Raw genomic sequence first — 18,951 nt, 5'->3', positions numbered from 1 at the left:
GTGTTGGACTTATTGCATTTCTGGTTGTGAAAAAGGAGGCTTTTGCAAACAAGTTGGGAGTGGCCATGTTTGTCATTGCTATTGCTGATTTCATGTCATTATTTCTTTTTTAACCTCTGTTTTCATGTATGCAGTGTCATGCATTACTCTTCAATAACAATGATTTTAATAATAAAAATCATTAATATAATAGAAAAGGACTCAATCCCATCTCTACCAGTATGTGTTGAATTTAAAAAAAGTGAAAAAAATTGCACCTCAAAAAGAAAATTGATGAATATGTCTTACCTCTTTTAAAATTTAATATTCTTCAAGAGGCATACAATAAACAAGCAACCTATAATTATTGAAATACGATTCAATCAATTCTTTTTCTTTTTCTTTGTTCAAATAATAACATTAGATATACGATATTGGGTAAACGAATTGAACTAAATATGTGCAAGATGGTATGAAAATAAAGGAAGAAAGGGAAAATCAATACTGTTTGAATGCTTTGAATCATATATCTAGCACTTCAAATGACCAAGTATGGGAATCTCGCTTTCGGCCCTTGAGTTTAGAGGAGTATGTTATATGAATTCTATAACCTTAGAGGCGCCTCCTGATCTGTAATCTAAACTTTTTTCTCCAAATAAAGTTTCTCTCTCCCTTTCCCCATGAGTTTAGAGGAATGCATTATATAAACTTTATATTCTTTTCTCAACAATGTTTTATTATATAGTACAATGAGAGGGAGGAGAGAAAAAATGAGGAACATGATGGAAATGGGGTAGCTTGTGGATTCGGGGGAAAAAGAGAAAAAAATGAAGTCTTAGGCTTTCTTCTTTCCTTTTTATTTATTTTGTTTTTTCTATTATAATCTCATAAACGGGTTCTTTTAAATCTTTATTTTTCTCCAATTCAAAATATCGCAACTAAATTTTTAATTAAAAAAAATTATAGATTTAGATTAAATAAATCTTTAGAAAAATATAAAAGATAAAATTTGGGTCTTTCAAATTTATCTCGACAATCTAAAAAAAAAAAAAAATCAAATTTTCAATATTATGAACTTAACACTTGTGTAGAAGTCCCTTATTGAAAATTTTGAAGTTTTCGTAGTCTTAGCTTTATCTACCTAAAAAATCATCTCAATCACAAAGATTAGCTAACTTACCTGAAAAATGTGGAGGGTTTACGTGAATTCAATAATGTAAGAATATGGTAGTGATGTTCCCTTATTTAGGAGGAAATTTGATGGCGTCATGTAGGGTATGTTAACAATTTATGTAATTTTTTTCTCCACATAAAAAAAAAATCTTGATTTCTATTTATAGTATTTAAATATTGACCTAAATGTTCAATGAAACATGTTAATTTTCTTTGTTTTCTAATATGTCTATTCCTTGAAATTTCTTTCAAACCCCAAGCTTTTTTTTTAGAAGATGAAACTTTTAAGAGAGAGAATCTAAATTTTAGTCCCAACATATATATGTGTGTGTATATAAATATATGATCATAAACAAAAACAACTACTTCCTATGTACATATATATTAAAAAATAATTAATCAATTTTTGTTTGGACGATTATATATCCTTGAAATCGAAATCGAAGGAAGCTAAATGTTCAAACATTCAACCTTGGATCAAGAATTGCAATGAGGATGGTGATGAATCTTCGTCATCAACACAGAGAAAATATTATCATTCCAAAATTCAAAGGCCAAAAGTTGTTTGTATAATCTTATGACTAGATTTTATATAGCCTCCAAAAATTTTAATGTATCACATCATAAATCTTAGTAAATGGCTAAAATACTCTTATTTATTATGTTTTAAAAAGGATAAAATTGAAAATTTTAAAAATTACATAAAAATTATTAAATAAAATATAATAAGTAACTTGTTGTCTTGGATGGTTAGTATCAGGGCTTCCCTTTCAATCATTACTTTGGCTACTTGTCCATTCCTTCTAATTAGTTATAGCCATCTAAATTTACATCATTATCGGCAACCTTTTAAAACTATTGTTGGCTCTTCCTATACAAATCAACAAGCAAAGCAAAACTATTCCCACGATGATTGTATTCCCAACCATATTAGCCTTATACACAAAGGAATACTCCAAAAACACAAACACAAAATGCAGCTCAATTTCCTCAATAGAGAATTTCATCAAGCAATACATTGCAAAAATGATGCGATTTTTCAAAGCACTGTAGCATCTTAACCAAGAAAAGTAGGTTGGGAGAATTTAAAACAATGACCCTGATAGAGAAATGAAGTGCATAGTTAACAAGCAAGATAACACAAAAGTTGCAAAATCCTAGATGTTTCCAAATTTCTTACATGATTGGAGGAACAAATATTGGATGTGCCTTATGTGATTTAAGTCCAACTATTGACCTAATACCCTTGTTAGTCTATAACAAGCTAGGGATAAGTAAAGTAGGTCTCACTATAGTAACTCTACCACTGACAGAAGCCAACTGAAAAAATAGGAAGATGCATTCGTAAGAGTAGATAAATATGTCTTCCCTGCAGACTTTATCATTACTAAACTTCACCCAAATCTTTCGTTTGGAACTAAACAGCTAACCATTCCTTAATTTTGTTAAGAAAACCTACATCATTTCTAATGAGTAGGATATCATCCATATACAACACCAAGAAAGCTACTAAACCGTTAATGATCCTCCTATAGAAACAAAGTTCATCAACATTTTGATTGAAGCTATAGGTTTTGACCATAGCGTCAAACATAATGTTCTAAGATCTAGATGTTTGTTTTAATCTATGGATGGACCGATTGAGCTTGCAAATTTTTTGCTCTTGACCTTGTACTATGAATCCTTTTGGTTGAGTCAAAGGTTCAAATGTATAAAAGTTCGAAGGCTTCTTTGGCTCTATAATATTTTCCAGTAAAATGTCGTTTTGTCATCTTGCCTTTAAGTCATGACTTACATACAAGTAAAGAATTTTCTTCGAAACTATTTAGAAGACTACACCAATCTCTCAATCCTATTGAGATTAATGTGACCTAACCTTATATGCCAAAGGTGGGCATTTTCATTAGGAGAAATCCTTGATCTTTTAGCAGTTGTTGCCGTTTTCAATGTTTTAGTATTTAGGACAACCTTTGTAACTAACGGCCTTAATACATATAAGTTACTTTCTTTTTAACCAAATCCTAAGTACTTTACTTCCAGAGAAGGAGATAGAATAGTTTTTGCTCAATCAAACAAGAAACAGAAATTAAATTCCTTTTCATATTATGAACTACATATACTCATCTAATAATATATATTATTTCTTGTCCAAAAGTAACTTAAGCCTGCCTATGGCAACAACTGAAACGGCCTCACCGGTACTAACTTGATGAATCATCTCCCCAACTTTCAATTCTCTCTAGGAATTAAATCCCTGATAGGAAAAACATATGTGATTAGTATCCCCTAAACCAACTATCTAGTCATAATCATTATTCTCTACTAAGCACGACTCTAGGACAAGTAATCATATTTACTATCATTGGATCTCTTCCTATTCTAGACAATAGTGGGATCAGCTTGAAAACCCTTATTATGAACTCCAATTTTTTCCTCCGAGATCAAACCTCTTTGATAAACTTCGCTAGAGTTAGCAACTTTTGCCTCCTCTATTTGTCTCTTGACATTCAATATGGACCGGAGTTCAAATAGGGAGCTGGCATTACTTGTTTCGTCTATATCAACCCCATCTTGCTTGAATTGTGAAGACACTCGCTCAAACAACTCTTGCATTGATTGCATGGTCTAAAGTGCAGTGACCATGCTTTCGAATCCTTTGGCCAAGGCAACAAATATGCTCACCAAAATGTGAACTCAAGTATCAAGATTGACCTTTATCAACCTTTTGTATACATCAAGAACATTTCGTGTTGCATCAAGGGTTGGAACTAGAGGTCATTGCTTAGTGAAGAAGAAGTTAAGGTCGTTAACCACGAACATAGTTTTAATCAATTATTTCCAAGTTGTGTAATTGAATTAGGTTCATATTTCAACATTAAGAAGGTTTATTGAAGCACTAGTCATTTTTGCTGATACAAAACAAATTACTTATTTTAGACACTTATGCAAAAAATCATTTTAATCCAATCACTTTAGCAAAAACTAATAATGAACCCAAAATTATTCAATGTTGTAATGATGCTTCAATGATTTAGGGCAAAAGCCACCGAAAGGTGGTTAGTCACCCTTTCCCTGAATTGAGACACTTCTCAATCATTCATTACACCAGAATAACTCTTATTCCTATAACGATTAGTCACCATTGATTTGATCAAGAAATCATTAACTTGCTTAACAATTTATTGTAAGTGTGACTAATCATTTTAGACCCTAGAGTTCCGTCCGAATAAGCCAACCGAAGGGAAAAGTTGATTGGGAAAAAAAATAGAACGACCTTATCCAGAAACTATTTATGAAGTTTTCCCTTAATATTAACCTAATGCACAAACCATTTGAAGGGAGACGCTCTCAGGGTGCCTCGAGGTCGTGCAAGAAAGTCTCACGATGCAAACCAATGAAAGAGGTTGTAGGATATGTTGACACATATCTTTCTCCCACTAACTATAAAAACTCTCTCCATTCACCTTAATATTGATTCATGCAAACACCATCTGAAAGAGGACGTTTCTAGGGCGCCTCGAGGCCAAATATGAGACTAACAGTATGAACTTTTAGGGAGAACATGAGTGAAAAAAAAAATTGACATATCGTATATTATTTTTCCTCCCACTGAGTATTTTACAAAAATGGGTTTATTAACTTAGTAAAAACCGGCTAATTAATTTTAGCTATGTCTTTGTTAATTTGCTTAATATAACACTTATATTGAATTTTCAACAATATGTGACTTCATTTGTTAAATTTTTTCACGAAGTCAATCACTTATTGCATGCTTATAAACTATCTTCCCAATTCACCTTCGAGGTCGATTGTGAAGTAGAGGTGTTCCATTTTCATCAGTTTAAATACCTCAGCCTATACAGAACTTTCCTTAGATAAAGTCCCTTATGGGCAATTTTTTTATAAATTTAATCTCTTATTGAAATTCATTTTAATCCAATTAAAACGAATTAAAAGATTAACCTATTTCTAATCTCATTAGAAACGTGTTTAATATAAGTCTAGGTGAATTAATTTTAAACCGTTAAAATTAAATTGGACTTATGTTTGCATGCAACTCTTTATTATAAATTTTTAATTTCATTATACTTATAACCATTATAAACTAATGAAAAATAAATTCTATAATTGCATTCAAAGACATTGGTTAAATATAGCATTTATATTTATCTAAGTAATGTCATGCTCAATGCAATTTTTATTTTGATTGAAAAATATAACACTTATATCTAACAATTATTAAGCACACATATCCATCATCTCATCATACATTATAACAATTATAACCTAGTATGATACATGAACATGCTTAATGTACCATACTAAGATGCATGAGCATGCTAATTTAATCATGTATCCCAAAAATATAACACTTACATATTGACATGATACATGAACACGTTTATCTTAAGGTGAGACTTTGAATTTAAATGGCATACTTTATACACCATTCTAAAATAATTTAAATCATACATCTTATGCATAATTAAATTAACAAAATAGCAAAGTTGACCAGTGATTGACGTTCCTAGAAAATAAAATAAAATTTAAAACCCTAGATTTTAAAATATCCTAAAAGAAAATAGAAAAAGAAAAAAAAATGACTTCTATTCAGCGGCGATGGCGGATAAACCAGGGCTCAAAAGATAATCCAACTGGTCAAAACGAGACACTAGGTGTCTTAAACATACTGACTGATGACGAAAATTAGCGAACGCAATATGCGATGCATGTCTTAAGGTATGCGTTGATAATCATGCGTCAGTGGTCATGTGTTGGGATGAAAGTATGCGTTAACGAATGTATGCGATGACCATGTGTTCCTGTCACAAGTTTTCTTGCGCTCATGCTAAGTATAACGCGAACGCATGTTTCTCAGGTGACCCGAGGTCAAACTCAGGGACTTGTAACTAAATGCTCTGCGGTGATGTGTATACAGCAGATGAATAAAAGAATGATGGAGGATTTTAAACTACAGACTACTCCTACTCCTAACTAACAGACTAAGTGATTTGAATATGAATGAGAGATAGAGACATGAAAACTATTGACACGTAGTAAAATGCATGGAAAATAGATAAAATATGAGGATGCCTTCATCACAACCCTAAGCTTAACCGCAAGCGCAACCCCAGCCAACGCCAACTAATGCGTCCATGCCATACATGCCCGCCGCAAATGCATGTTATTTGTATTAGCAAATGGAACATATTCCTAATCTTCATTCTTGCTTATGCAATCTTAATCTAGCTCTCCCGAGCATCGATTCTAACCTAGCTCTCCTAAATCTTAGGTTATTTCTTTAGACTCTGTCTCGAGTAGCTCTAAAGGTGTGATGGATGCATACATAAGACAAGGTAACTTCAAAAGCCTGGTTGATGTAAGATTATTCCTATCTCTAGTGAACACTTGCTTACATTGCTTAATGCGACCAACCACTTACCCTCCCAGGCAGTTAGTTGTTACTAATTTTACTCATAGACAAGCATTGCGTCTATTTATAGACATGCGTTGCTACAACTTCACACTAAGCAAATAAGATTTTCTCACAAACTCACACAACACACACCTCCCGGTGGTTTGCTACATGCTTCATATTCCTATGCCGCATGATTAAGTATGCGATACTCTAGCAATCTCACTAAGTGATGCAATGAAGGTTAAATATGCTAAGTAGTGAAGATGGAGATGGAGTCGAAGGAAATTATAGAAATGCATTGTTCACAAAATGTATTAATTTCTTAAGGCATAATGTAATACAATACAATATAAGAAAGAAGAGAAATGGAAAAGGCTAGCTAGAAGCAATGTCTTGCTTCCAGCAGATGTGTGTCAAGGCTACCGGTGGTGCCATGGAAGGGTGGTGGAGCTGACTCTCTCGAGATCTAACTTCGGCGAATGCTCCGATCATCACTTGGAATGGATGAAGGAAATGAATAACTCTCAAGCTTTCCTCTCATGCATTTTTTTGGATCATGTGATCCACCTGAAGGTAGAAACTCGGATGGAAAACTTGGATAATCTGAAGTTATGCTCAGCGGCTTCTATTTATAGAGATTGATCGCCGACAACATTAATGGACCTGCTCTGATTTTGACATCCGCGACGCGTTGGTCGTTTTCTGAATCTCGGCTGCTAACGACGTGGTAGGTGAAATGTGAACATCATCTTTTGATTTTCCTGAGATATGCATTGATGCTTGCATTCCACCAACCTTGCGGTAATCCTACTATTATGGTTATCATCGTGTAGCCACAATCTTGAAATGACCACATTCGCTTGGTTATCGCAACTTCTACACGATGACCGCATTCGCTCGACGACTGCAATTCCCATACGATGGACGCATTCGCTTGACAGCCGCAACACCCGTACGACTGTCGTACGCGATCACCACATGCTATTAATAGATGCAATATTCATGCGTTGAGCGTATGCAATCGTCTCCGCGATAGCCCGGCTTTCGCGTTTGCGTATGCTTTTTGCGTTAACTACAAAGATAAACAATTCAACACATAATAACACATAATAGTGGGTTAGCCGAGATTCTTAATGTTGAACGACACAAACTCATTTTCTCATGAATTCCTAACATAATTGTCGCATATTCTACTTAACAGCCCTCATAATTCTAAATAAAAGGCCTAAGATGACGTGCATTTCTGCATGTCATCACACCCCCAAACTTAGAATCAAGCTTATTCTCAAGCATGCGTTATACTCAAGAAATTCTAACTCATCGTCAGGCCTTCCTTTGGGATGACCAGCCTCTCAGAATATAATTTACTCATACCTCTAACCATGGCCGCAACGCTCTCCTCCACTTTGGCTGCTTCTTCAAAAAGATCTTTTCTAAGTTTAGATCCGGCAAGCCTTTGCTCAAAAAATTTTTATTCATTCATGGCAACTTTGCGTTTAACTTCTGAGAATGCGTTCGTTCAAAACACTTCAAAAATTTGCGATTACTTATTCGAATGCGGCGTTAAGCCTGGTTACACTCTTCGTTTTGGCTTACCCCCACATATGTCATGCGGGCATCCAACTTCAGTTGCATTCCATATTCAACTCAACTCTTGTCTTTCTTAATTTTGCTTGCGCCCGACAGAGGAGTTGCACTTATGCGTTGATCTTGGTGACTTACTTTCGTTTTGGCTTGCCCCCACGTATGTCATGTAGACATCTAACTACAGGTAAGTGCCTTCCACAACTTTAACTCTTATCAACATCGGTTTCCCCATTACATTGACAATAGAGTTGTTATTCTCAATTTTTTTTTTTTTTTGCATTGAAATGATCGCAATGTAATGAACGCAATTCTCCGGGATTGTTGCCACCCCCAAATTTAGAGGTTGGCAGCGCTTTCACCGCAAAGCTAAAAACAAACTCAACAGGAATGCGATAATAAATGTTTAAGCAAAGGTTTGCGCACAATAAAACTTAAGACATTCAAAATTTGAAGAAGCTATTAAAAGTAGGGAGCACCTTGCGATGCGTAGTTAACAGATGCGATGAATTATACGTACCATCATAGGTGCATTGCAAAGGAACGCAATCAGACAAGGAGAATTTCAAAAGGATAATGCATAAAGGATAACAAGAAAGGACCTTAGGTAGAATAATGCATGCGATTATGCGTTGGTATCCATGTGATCAAAGCCATGCGTTGAAGGATGAAGGGAATTCTTTCGTTGTAACTGCACACCGAGGAGAATTATTATCGCAGCTAAAAGGAGCAAACGCACCACAGCCAAGGAAGCAACCGCATATCCAAAATAACAATAAAAATAAACTAAACTAAGAAAGCAAGGTAAAGATAGAGTAGAAGACGTCCCTGGAGAAATTGAAGTGTTGTCACCGCAAGGAGTCTCCCATGCAGGAGATTTCTCTCAACTGCTTGGGTCAAGGGGATCGCCTTGACCATTGGAACGGCTGGCAATTGGTGGGCGCATGCGGCCGTCATGCACTTAAAACTACTTTCAGCTCATGCGACTGATTGCCCTTCTTGCCTGGGGTCAATATTGGCTTTCGGCGCATCGCATACACTTCAATATTGTTTGCAACTTGGTCACACAAGCTACAATACTCCCAAGATAAAAGGTTGCCTGTAGAGACACAAAACTCAACAAACAATTAGCTGCCAAGTCCCCAACAACGACGCCAAAAACTTGATGATGAAAATTAGCAAACGCAATATGCGATGCATGTCTTAAGGTATGCATTGATACTCATGCGTTCGTGGTCATGCGTTGGGATGAAAATATGCGTTAACGAATGTATGCAATGACCATGCGTACCTGTCACAAGTTTTCTTGCGCTCACGCTAAGTATAACGCGAACGCAAGTTTCTCGGGTGACCCGAGGTCAAACTCAGGGACTTGTAACTAAATGCTCTGCGGTGATGTGTATGCGGCAGATGAATAAAAGAATGATGGGGGATTTTAAACTACAGACTACTCCTAAACTATAGATTACTCCTACTCCTAACTAACAGACTAAGCGATTTGAATATGAATGAGAGATAGAGACACGACAAATGTTGACATGTAGTAAAATGCATGGAAAATAGATAAAATGTGAGGATGTCTTCATCGCAACCCTAAGCTTGACCGCAAGGGCAACCCCAGCCAACGCCAACTAATGCGTTCATGCCATACACGCCCGCCGCAAATGCACGTGATTTGTATTAGCAAACTGAAATTATTCCTAAATCTCCATTCTTGCTTATGCGATCTTAATCTAGCTCTCCCGAGCATCGATTCTAACCTAGCTCACCCGAGTCTTAGGTTCTTTATTTAGACTCTCTCCCAAGTAGCTCTAAAGGTGTGATGGACGCATATACAAGACAAGATAACTGCAAAAGCCTGGTTGGCGTAAGATTATTCATATCTCTAGTGAACACTTGCTTACACTGCTTAATGCAACCAATCACTTACCCTCCCAGGCAGTTAGTTGTTGCTGATTTTACTCATAGACAAGCATTGCGTCCGCTTATAGATAAGCGTTGCTATAGCTTCATGATAATAGGCAGAAATGCACGTTATCATAGTGCTAAGTTCTTAACCAATGTTGGATTGCGTTGATGAAATATGTTACTTTGCGTCCATTAAACATCAATTTCGTAATATTGCGATCGCATGCATTGAGCGCATTAGAACAGCTGATTTTTGTATTTTTGTGCAGAATATACGTTAACGAAATGCAAGAATTGCGATCATAGGAATCATTGGTCAAGTGCAACTTCACCGCAAGGCTTTGCGTTGATCGTGCTCGCAAACATTCTCCTAAGAAGGATCGCCGAAACTTGGTCAGCACAACATGGTGGGCGCATCTGGGTGAAAGGCTAATTAAGCGCGATGGGACAGGAAGCTGATGACAGTCGAATCCAAATTAAGTTGACAGTCGATAACGGTCACAAAGTACATTCAGCTTTATCGGTGACAATTATTCGACGCATTAGTGAGGAATTAAAGCTATCCCATCTCTACAACCAGGAGAGAGAAGTCACCTTTCACCATGGATGCTCTATAAATACCGAGGGCATTCTTTAGAGAAGGGGTTCACCGTTTTTATAATCTTTTGTTCCACAAGTTCACGCCTCTGTCTATAGTTTTCTTTCCATTTTAAAGCAGAGCAAGAGAAGAGTGGTGGCGCCGGAGATCACTCAAGGTAAGTCAAGAGAGAACCTTGGGACGTAAGATCAGAGAGCGGGATGACTCTTGCGAGAGCAAGATTATATTTTGAGCACGAGTAGAAACAATGTAAATGCCTGGCAGTAAGAGATTGCTACCAGGCTCTTTATTCTATACTTGCATTTTTATTTTGTACTTCATCTTCATATTTATACAATGGAAGTTCTATTTCTACATCTGTTAACTCTCTTAATGTGCATGAGTAGCTAAACTAGTCGAATGGGTTGAGAAGAACTAAGCTAACATGACCTAGAAAGTCTAGTGCTTGCGATTGTCTTGTTTTATGCTATGTAAAATACCCTTTAGAGTTACTCGAGAGAGAGTCTAAAGAAAGAACCTAATGTCTCAAGAGAGCTAGGTTAGAATCTGGACTCGAAAGAGCAAGATTAGACTTGCATAAACAAGAGATAGGGACTTAGAGATAAGCTTTGTTTGTCAACTTGCATCGCATGCATCCTAGGAATAAGTATGATGATATGTGGTTGCCTTGTTTGTGTATCATCGCATAGACAAGAATTAGAGGCTTATGTGTAAGCCCTATAGACACCTTTGCACGTACATCGCATGTGTTCTAGCATTAGAAGCCGTAGCATTCACATCGAGAGATGGTTTACTATTGTATGCATGTTGCATGATCGCAAAGCATAAACGGATTCTAGGGAGTGTTAGCCGAAACCCTTCTCAACCCGTTCATTGCATATTCATCGCATCTCTCGTTTACTAACTCTTTTCAAACTCCGCCGCATTTGTTATTTATTTTTCATTAACGTAAACAACAAACCCAACACTTTATTTATTTATTCGGTTACCGCAAAATCTTTATAAAAGTTACCAACCCAATCTGTTTTCACAAGTCCCTATGTTCGACCCTAGACTTACCAGGAAACTCAGAGGAATTTACACTTGGATTCTGCTGGGGAAACATGAGTGCACAACGCATATCATCCACATTTCCACTTCATAAAATGCAAGCATAAACTTTTTGGCATCGTTGCAGGGGACTTCTTTGTAGAACTCTCAATTTCTGGCGAATTACGACGCAGAGATTGAGAGGACTTTTAGACGAAGATTGAGAGACCACCAACAGCAACCACAATCAGGCAAAGAAGAGATGGTGGAGCAGCCTGGAAATGGAGCACCAAATGATAATAATGTTATGGCGAATCTAATTCTGTTGGCAAACGATCGCAATAGGCCCATTAGGGACTATGCAAAGCCAAACCTCTATGATTTCTCTCCGGGAATCATGAGGCCTGCTCTCGACAGAAGTAGATTTGAAATAAAATCAGTGATGCTATAGATGATCCAGACTGCAGGTCAATTTGGAAGAAGGCGTTGTGAGGACCCGCACGTCCACCTCCGAAGTTTTATTGAAATCTGCAATACTTTTGTGTTTTCGAACATCTCTACTGAAGAAGTTCGACTAATGTTGTTCCCATTTTCTCACTGTGATCAGGCTAGGAAATGGGCATATTCTCTCTAGCTAGGAGAGATCACTTCTTGGAAACAGGTAGTGGAGAAATTTATGAAAAAGTATTTTCCACCTACCGAAAACGCAAGATGAAGGAAGCTTGTTACAAATTTTGAACAAGCAAGGACAAATCACTCAGCGATGCTTGGGCGAGGTTTAAGAGGTTGATTCAGGATTGTACACATAATGGGTTACTAGACTGCCTTCAAATGGAGATTTTCTATCATGGTTTGAATCCCGTTTCGCAGACCCCTGCCAATGTAGCAGCCGCTAGTGGTCTGCTTGATAAAACATACGATGAGGCGAAGAATATCTTGGATCGCATCTTTAAGAACCATGAAGACTGGAGAGAGAGTGAACAGAGATTAAGACTCAAAGACTCTGACGCAAACAACCATGCTATTGCTTCATTACAAAACCAAATGACCGCAATGATGGATTTGATCCAAGGAATGACGATCAGCAGCCCAACACCGCAAGGTGGGCAAATCAACGCAATCAGTCAAAACACCGCAAGGTGTGCGACTTGTGGTGATGGGCATGCGATGGAAGATTGCCCGCAAAATCCACAATCTGTATACTTTGTAAAGAATAATCCCTTTTCAAACACCTACAACCCCGAGTGGAGAAACCACCCCAATTTTGCTTGGATGGATCAAATGCTAGATAGACTAGCAGGGAATGATTTTTACTGGTTCCTGGATGGGTATACCAGATACAATCAAATCATGATAGCTCTTGAAGATCAAGATAAGACCACATTCACCTACCCATATGGGACGTTTGCTTTTCGCCACGTGCCGTTTGGCTTCTGCAATGCACCAAACACGTTCCAAAGGTGCATGATGGCGATCTTTTCAAATTATCTCGAGGACTCTGTGGAAATATTTATGGATGACTTCTCTATTTATGGGAACACTTATGAAGTTTACTTAGCCAACTTGGAGAATATTCAGAAAAGATGTGAAGAGACGAATCTGGTGCTCAATTAGGAAAAATGTCATTTCATGGTTAAGAAGGGCATAGTGTTGGGACATAAGGTCTCCCGGGAGGGATTGAAGGTGGACAAAGCAAAGATTGAAGCAATTGAAAAACTTCCACCTCCAACCAGTGTGAAGGCTGTACGAAGCTTCTTGAGGCATGCTGGATTCTATAGATGATTTGTCAAGGTCTTTTCTAAGATAGAACGACCACTGAGTGCGTTGTTAGAGGCAGAAAGAAAATTCGAGTTTGAAAACAACTGGCTCAATGCATTCAGAGTTTTGAAAAATGCGCTGATTACCGCACCCGTGTTGATTGTGCCAAACTGGACACTACCATTTGAAATCATGTGTGACGCAAGCAGGTATGCGATGGGAGCAGCTTTAGTGCAAAAGAGAAAAACAATTTTGCATCCTACTGCATATGCGAGTAAAACATTAAATCTTACTCAAAAAAATTATACCACCACAGAGAAAGAACTCCTGGCTGTGATTTTTGCGTTGGAAAAATTTTGGGCATATCTGTTGGGAACCAAGGTACTCATCCACACCGATCACTTGGTGATCAAATACTTAATGACAAAAAAGGACGCAAAGTCAAGGTTGATCAGATGGGTTCTCCTCCTCCAAGAATTTTAATCGAAATAATTGATCAGAAGGAGACAGAGGATCAAGTTGCGGATCATTTTTCCAGACTGGAAAATCCCGAGGTTGACTGCAATGAATCTGAGGTGAGTGCCGTATTCCCGGATGAGCAGCTGTTCCACATAGAAGAATTGCCTTAGTATCTGGACATCATTAATTATTTGGTTTGTGAGCAATTTCCTGAAGATTACACCTATCACCAACAGAAGAAGCCCAAGCACGAATGCAAACATTATTATTGGGATGAGTCAAATCTGTATGAAAGAGGTGCAGACCAGATTATTCGATTATGCGTACCGAATGCTGCTCAACAATATTGTCACAAGGCCACGACTCACTATATGGTGGGCATTTTGGAAGGCAACAACTGCAACAAAAGTTAGCAAAGTGGATTCTTTTGGCCTACATTATTCAAGGATGTGGCTGACTACGCATTGAAATGTGATCGGTGCCAACGCACAGGTAACATTTCATGAAAGAACGCAATGCCAATGAACATTATCTTGGAGCCGGAATTATTCGATGTATGGGGGATTGATTTCATGGGGCGATTCCCTGCCTCGCATGGAAAGCATTACATTTTATTGGCCATCGATTATGTCTCCAAGTGGGTAGAGGCAATAGCATGCGCCGCAGGTGATGAGGCGGTAGACTCCCAGTTCCTGAAGAAAAATATTTTCACCCGATTTGACACTCCTCGTGCCATCATAAGTGATGAAAGATCCCACTTTGTCAATCAAAATATCAAGGAGCTGTTGCGCAAGTACAATATCCTCCACAAAGTGGCCACCACATACCATCTGCAAACGAATGGTCAGGCGGAAGTGTCCAATCGAGAAATTAAGTTGATACTTGAGACGGTAGTAAAACCTTCACGGAAGGATTGGGCAACAAAGCTTGATGATGCGTTATGGGCATACCGAACCGCATTCAAAACACCAATATGTATGTCCCCGTATGCGTTGGTATTTGGTAAAGCATGTCACTTCCTTTGGGGCTAGATTATAAGGCACTGTGGACGGTAAAAAGGCTGAATTTTGATTTGAAGACAGCAAGAGAAGCGCGAAATGCAACTGGTCGAGCTAGAAGAATGGAGGAATGACGCATATGAAAATGCGAAGATTTATAAAGAGCGCACTAAGTGCTGGCACGACCAACACATATGCGGTAAGAACCTCCAAGTCGGACAAAAGGTCTTACTCTTCAACTCACGTCTGTAACTCTTCCCGGGAAAACTAAAGTCACGTTGGTCCAGATCGTTCATAATTAGACAAGTATTTCTTCATGGCGTGGTTGAATTATCAAATGATGATGGAACCAACATATTCAAAGTCAATGGGTAGCGAGTAAAGGCATATCATGGAGAAGGTTGGCATTGCTAAGTCGATGCATGGAACTAAAGAACTTTGAATAAAGAAGGAAGTAGGTGGTCCCTGCATTATCAAATAATCGCAATCTATCAGGGACACAAGTTTTGGGAAACATCAATTCTTCAACTCTTTTCCACTATTCGAAATTTTCACTTTATCCTTTCAATCTTCATCTATCCTTATTTTACTAAAAAAAAAATGGGAGATTGGGATGACAAATTTTTTTTTGTTTAAAATAATTTGACCCTCTCTTTGTCTTTCTTACAACGATCGAGGCACTGGATTGTGGAGATATTATGCGAAGAAGCACTTATCTTACTCCATCATCGCAACCCACAGAAGATAGATCGCCGCAAAGATGGATAGGTCAATACACAATGCGAGCGACAACGCAAATTTAGGGGTGTATTCTTCCTTATCTTTATTTCAAATTTTGCACTATCACATTGCATTTTAGTTTTCAACGTTTTATCACCGCATCCTCTTTGATCATCGCAATCATTTGACATAGATAAATTTAGTAGTTTACCGCATTTTGTTCTTTGCCAAGTATGATTTCAATGATGACAAATATGCTTCTATTTCTTTCGTATATACTAGAGTTAACTTAATCTTAAGATAGTCACCTCATGAAATATTTCTAGAAGTTAGGGGTTTGCTAGCTTTCTTTCAAACTATCTTTACAATGCATTCTAGGACCATCGCATGACTTATTTTAATTTTTTGGCAATGAGGATATTTTCGCATTTTAAATTTGGGGGTGAGGTATTTATTTTCGACCTTGCTATTAAAAAAATCATTTTGAGAATAACAACTCCACTGTCAACACAATGGGAAACCCATGTTGATAAGAGTTAAGTTATGAAAGGCACTTACCTGTAGTTGGATGTCCACATGACACATGTGGGGGCAAGCCAAAACGAAAGTAAGTCACCAGGATCAACGCATAAATAAATGACCACAACTCCACTACCAGAAGGGTACGAGTTTAGTCTGAGAAAGAGTGCATTGCTCGTAGTTGGATGTCCGACACCCATGGGGGCAAGCCAAAACGAAGGCAAGGCACTCGGATCAGTGCAAGGTCAGAAAAAAAATATCAATGAAGAAATTTTTTTTTCAAGGATAAAATCATTTGACACCCTGATAGAAAATTTTCTTTTTGAAATAAATCATGCGATGTTCCAGAATTTAGTAAAGTCCTTTTGAAAGGTAAGCTTGCAGTCCCTAGGTCTTAGAAATATTTTAAAGAAGAGGCTTGAATAAGACTTAAGAAAATTCAGGTATATAGGATTTGATCGAAGTATTCTTGAGAAATCTAGGAAAAGAACATTGCGGTTGACTTGGTAAAGGAATCTTTAGCTGATGCTTGAGGACAAGCATTGTTTAAATTTGGGGGTGTGATAATGGGGAAAAATGCATGTTATCATAGTGCTAAGTTCTTAAATAATGTTGGATTGCGTTGACGAAATATGTTACTTTGCATCCATTAAGCATCAACTTCGTAATATTGCGGTCGCATGCGTTCAACGCATTAGAACAGTTGATTTTTGTATTTTTGTGCAAAATATGCATTAATGCAATGCAAGAATTGGTCAAGCGCAACTTCACCACAAGGCTTTGCGTTGATAGTGCTCGCAAACATTCGCCCAAGAAGAATCGCTGCAACTTGGTCAGCGCAACATGGAGGGCGTATGTGGGTGAAAGGCCAATTAAGCGCGATGGGACAGAAAGCTGATGACAGTCGAATCCAAATTAAGTTAACAGCCGATAACGGTCATAAAGTACATTCAGCTTTATCGGTGACAATTATTCGACGCATCAGTCAGGAATTAAAGTTGTCCCATCTGTACAACCAGGAGAGAGAAGCCGCCTTTCACCATGGATGCTCTATAAATACCAAGGGCATTCTTCAGAGAAGGGGTTCACTGTTTTTATAATCTTTTGCTCCACAAGTTCACGCTTCTGTCCATAGTTTTCCTTTCAATTTTAAGGCGGAGCAAGAGAATGTAGCATCAGAGATCGCTCAGGTCATGTCGAGAGAGAAACTTGAGGCGTAAGATCAGAGAGCGGGCCGACTCTCGCGAGAGCGAGATTATATTTTGAGCACGAGTAGAAATAGTGTAAACGCCTGGCAGCAAGAGATTGCTACCAGGCTCTTTATTCTATACTTGCATTGTTATTTTGTACTTCATCTTCATATTTATACAATGGAAGTTCTATTTCTACATCTGTTCACTCTCTTAATATGCATGAGTAGCTAAACTAATCGAATGGGTTGAGAAGAACTAAGGTAACATGACCTAGGAATTCATTGCTTGTGATTGTCTTGTTTTATGCTGTGTAAAATACCCTTTAGAGTTACTCAAGAGAGTGTCTAAAGAAAGAACATAATGTCTCGAGAGAGCTAGGTTAGAATCTGGACTCGAAAGAGCAAGATTAGACTTGCATAAACAAGAGATAGGGACTTAGAGATAAACTATGTTTGTCAACTTGCATCGCATGCATCCTAGGATTATGTACGATGATATGTGGTCGCCTTGTTTGTGTATCATCGCATAGACAAGAATTAGAGGCTTATGTGTAGACCTTATAGACACCTTTGCATGTACATCGCATGCATTCTAGCATTAGAAGTCGTAGCATTCACATCGAGAGATGGCTTACTATTGTATGCATGTTGCATGATCGCAAAGCATGAACGCATTCTAGGGAGTATTAACCGAAACTCTTCTCAACTCGTTCACTGCATATTCATCGCATATCCCATTTACCAACTCTTTTCAAACTCTACCACATTTGTTATTTATTTTTCATTAACGCAAACAACAAACCCAACACTTTATTTATTTATCCAGTTACCGCAAAGTCTTTATAAAAATTACCAACGCAATCTGTTTTTACAAGTCCCTGTATTCGACCCTAGACTTACCAGGAATCTGCCACATTTGGAATTTACACTTGAATTCCGCTGGGGAAACATGAGTGCACAATGCAAATCCATCAACGTATATGATCCACATTTCCACATCATAAAACGCAAGCATCACTTCACACTAAGCAAATAAGATTTTTTCACATACTCACGCAACGCACACCTCCCGGTGGTTTGCTACATGCTTCATATTCCTATGCCGCATGATTAAATATGCGATACTCTAGCAATCTCACTAAGTGATGCAATGAAGGTTAAATATGCTAAGTAATGAATATGGAAATGGAGTCGAAGGAAATTATAGAAATGCATTGTTCACAAAATGTATTAAGTTCTTAAGGCATAATGTAAGACAATACAAAATAAGAAAGAAGAGAAATGGAAAAGGCTGGCTGGAAGCAATGTCTTGCTTCCAGCAGATGTGTGTCAAGGCTGCCGGTGGTGCCATGGAAGGGAGATGGAGCTAGCTCTCTCGAGATCTAACTCTGGCGAAGGCTCCAGTCGTCACTCGGAATGGATGAAGAAGATGAAGAACTCTCAAGTTTTCCTCTCACGTGTTCGTTTGGATCACAAGGATCCACCCGAAGGTAGAAACTCATATGGAAACCTTGGATAATCTGAAGTTATGCTCAATGGCTTCTATTTTTAAAGATTGATCGCCGACAACATTAATGGACCTACTCGGATTTTGACATCTGCGGTGCGTTGGTCC

Source organism: Benincasa hispida, chromosome 2, assembly GCF_009727055.1.
Source record: "Benincasa hispida cultivar B227 chromosome 2, ASM972705v1, whole genome shotgun sequence".
NCBI lineage: Eukaryota > Viridiplantae > Streptophyta > Magnoliopsida > Cucurbitales > Cucurbitaceae > Benincasa > Benincasa hispida.
This window is presented reverse-complemented; position numbering follows the sequence as displayed.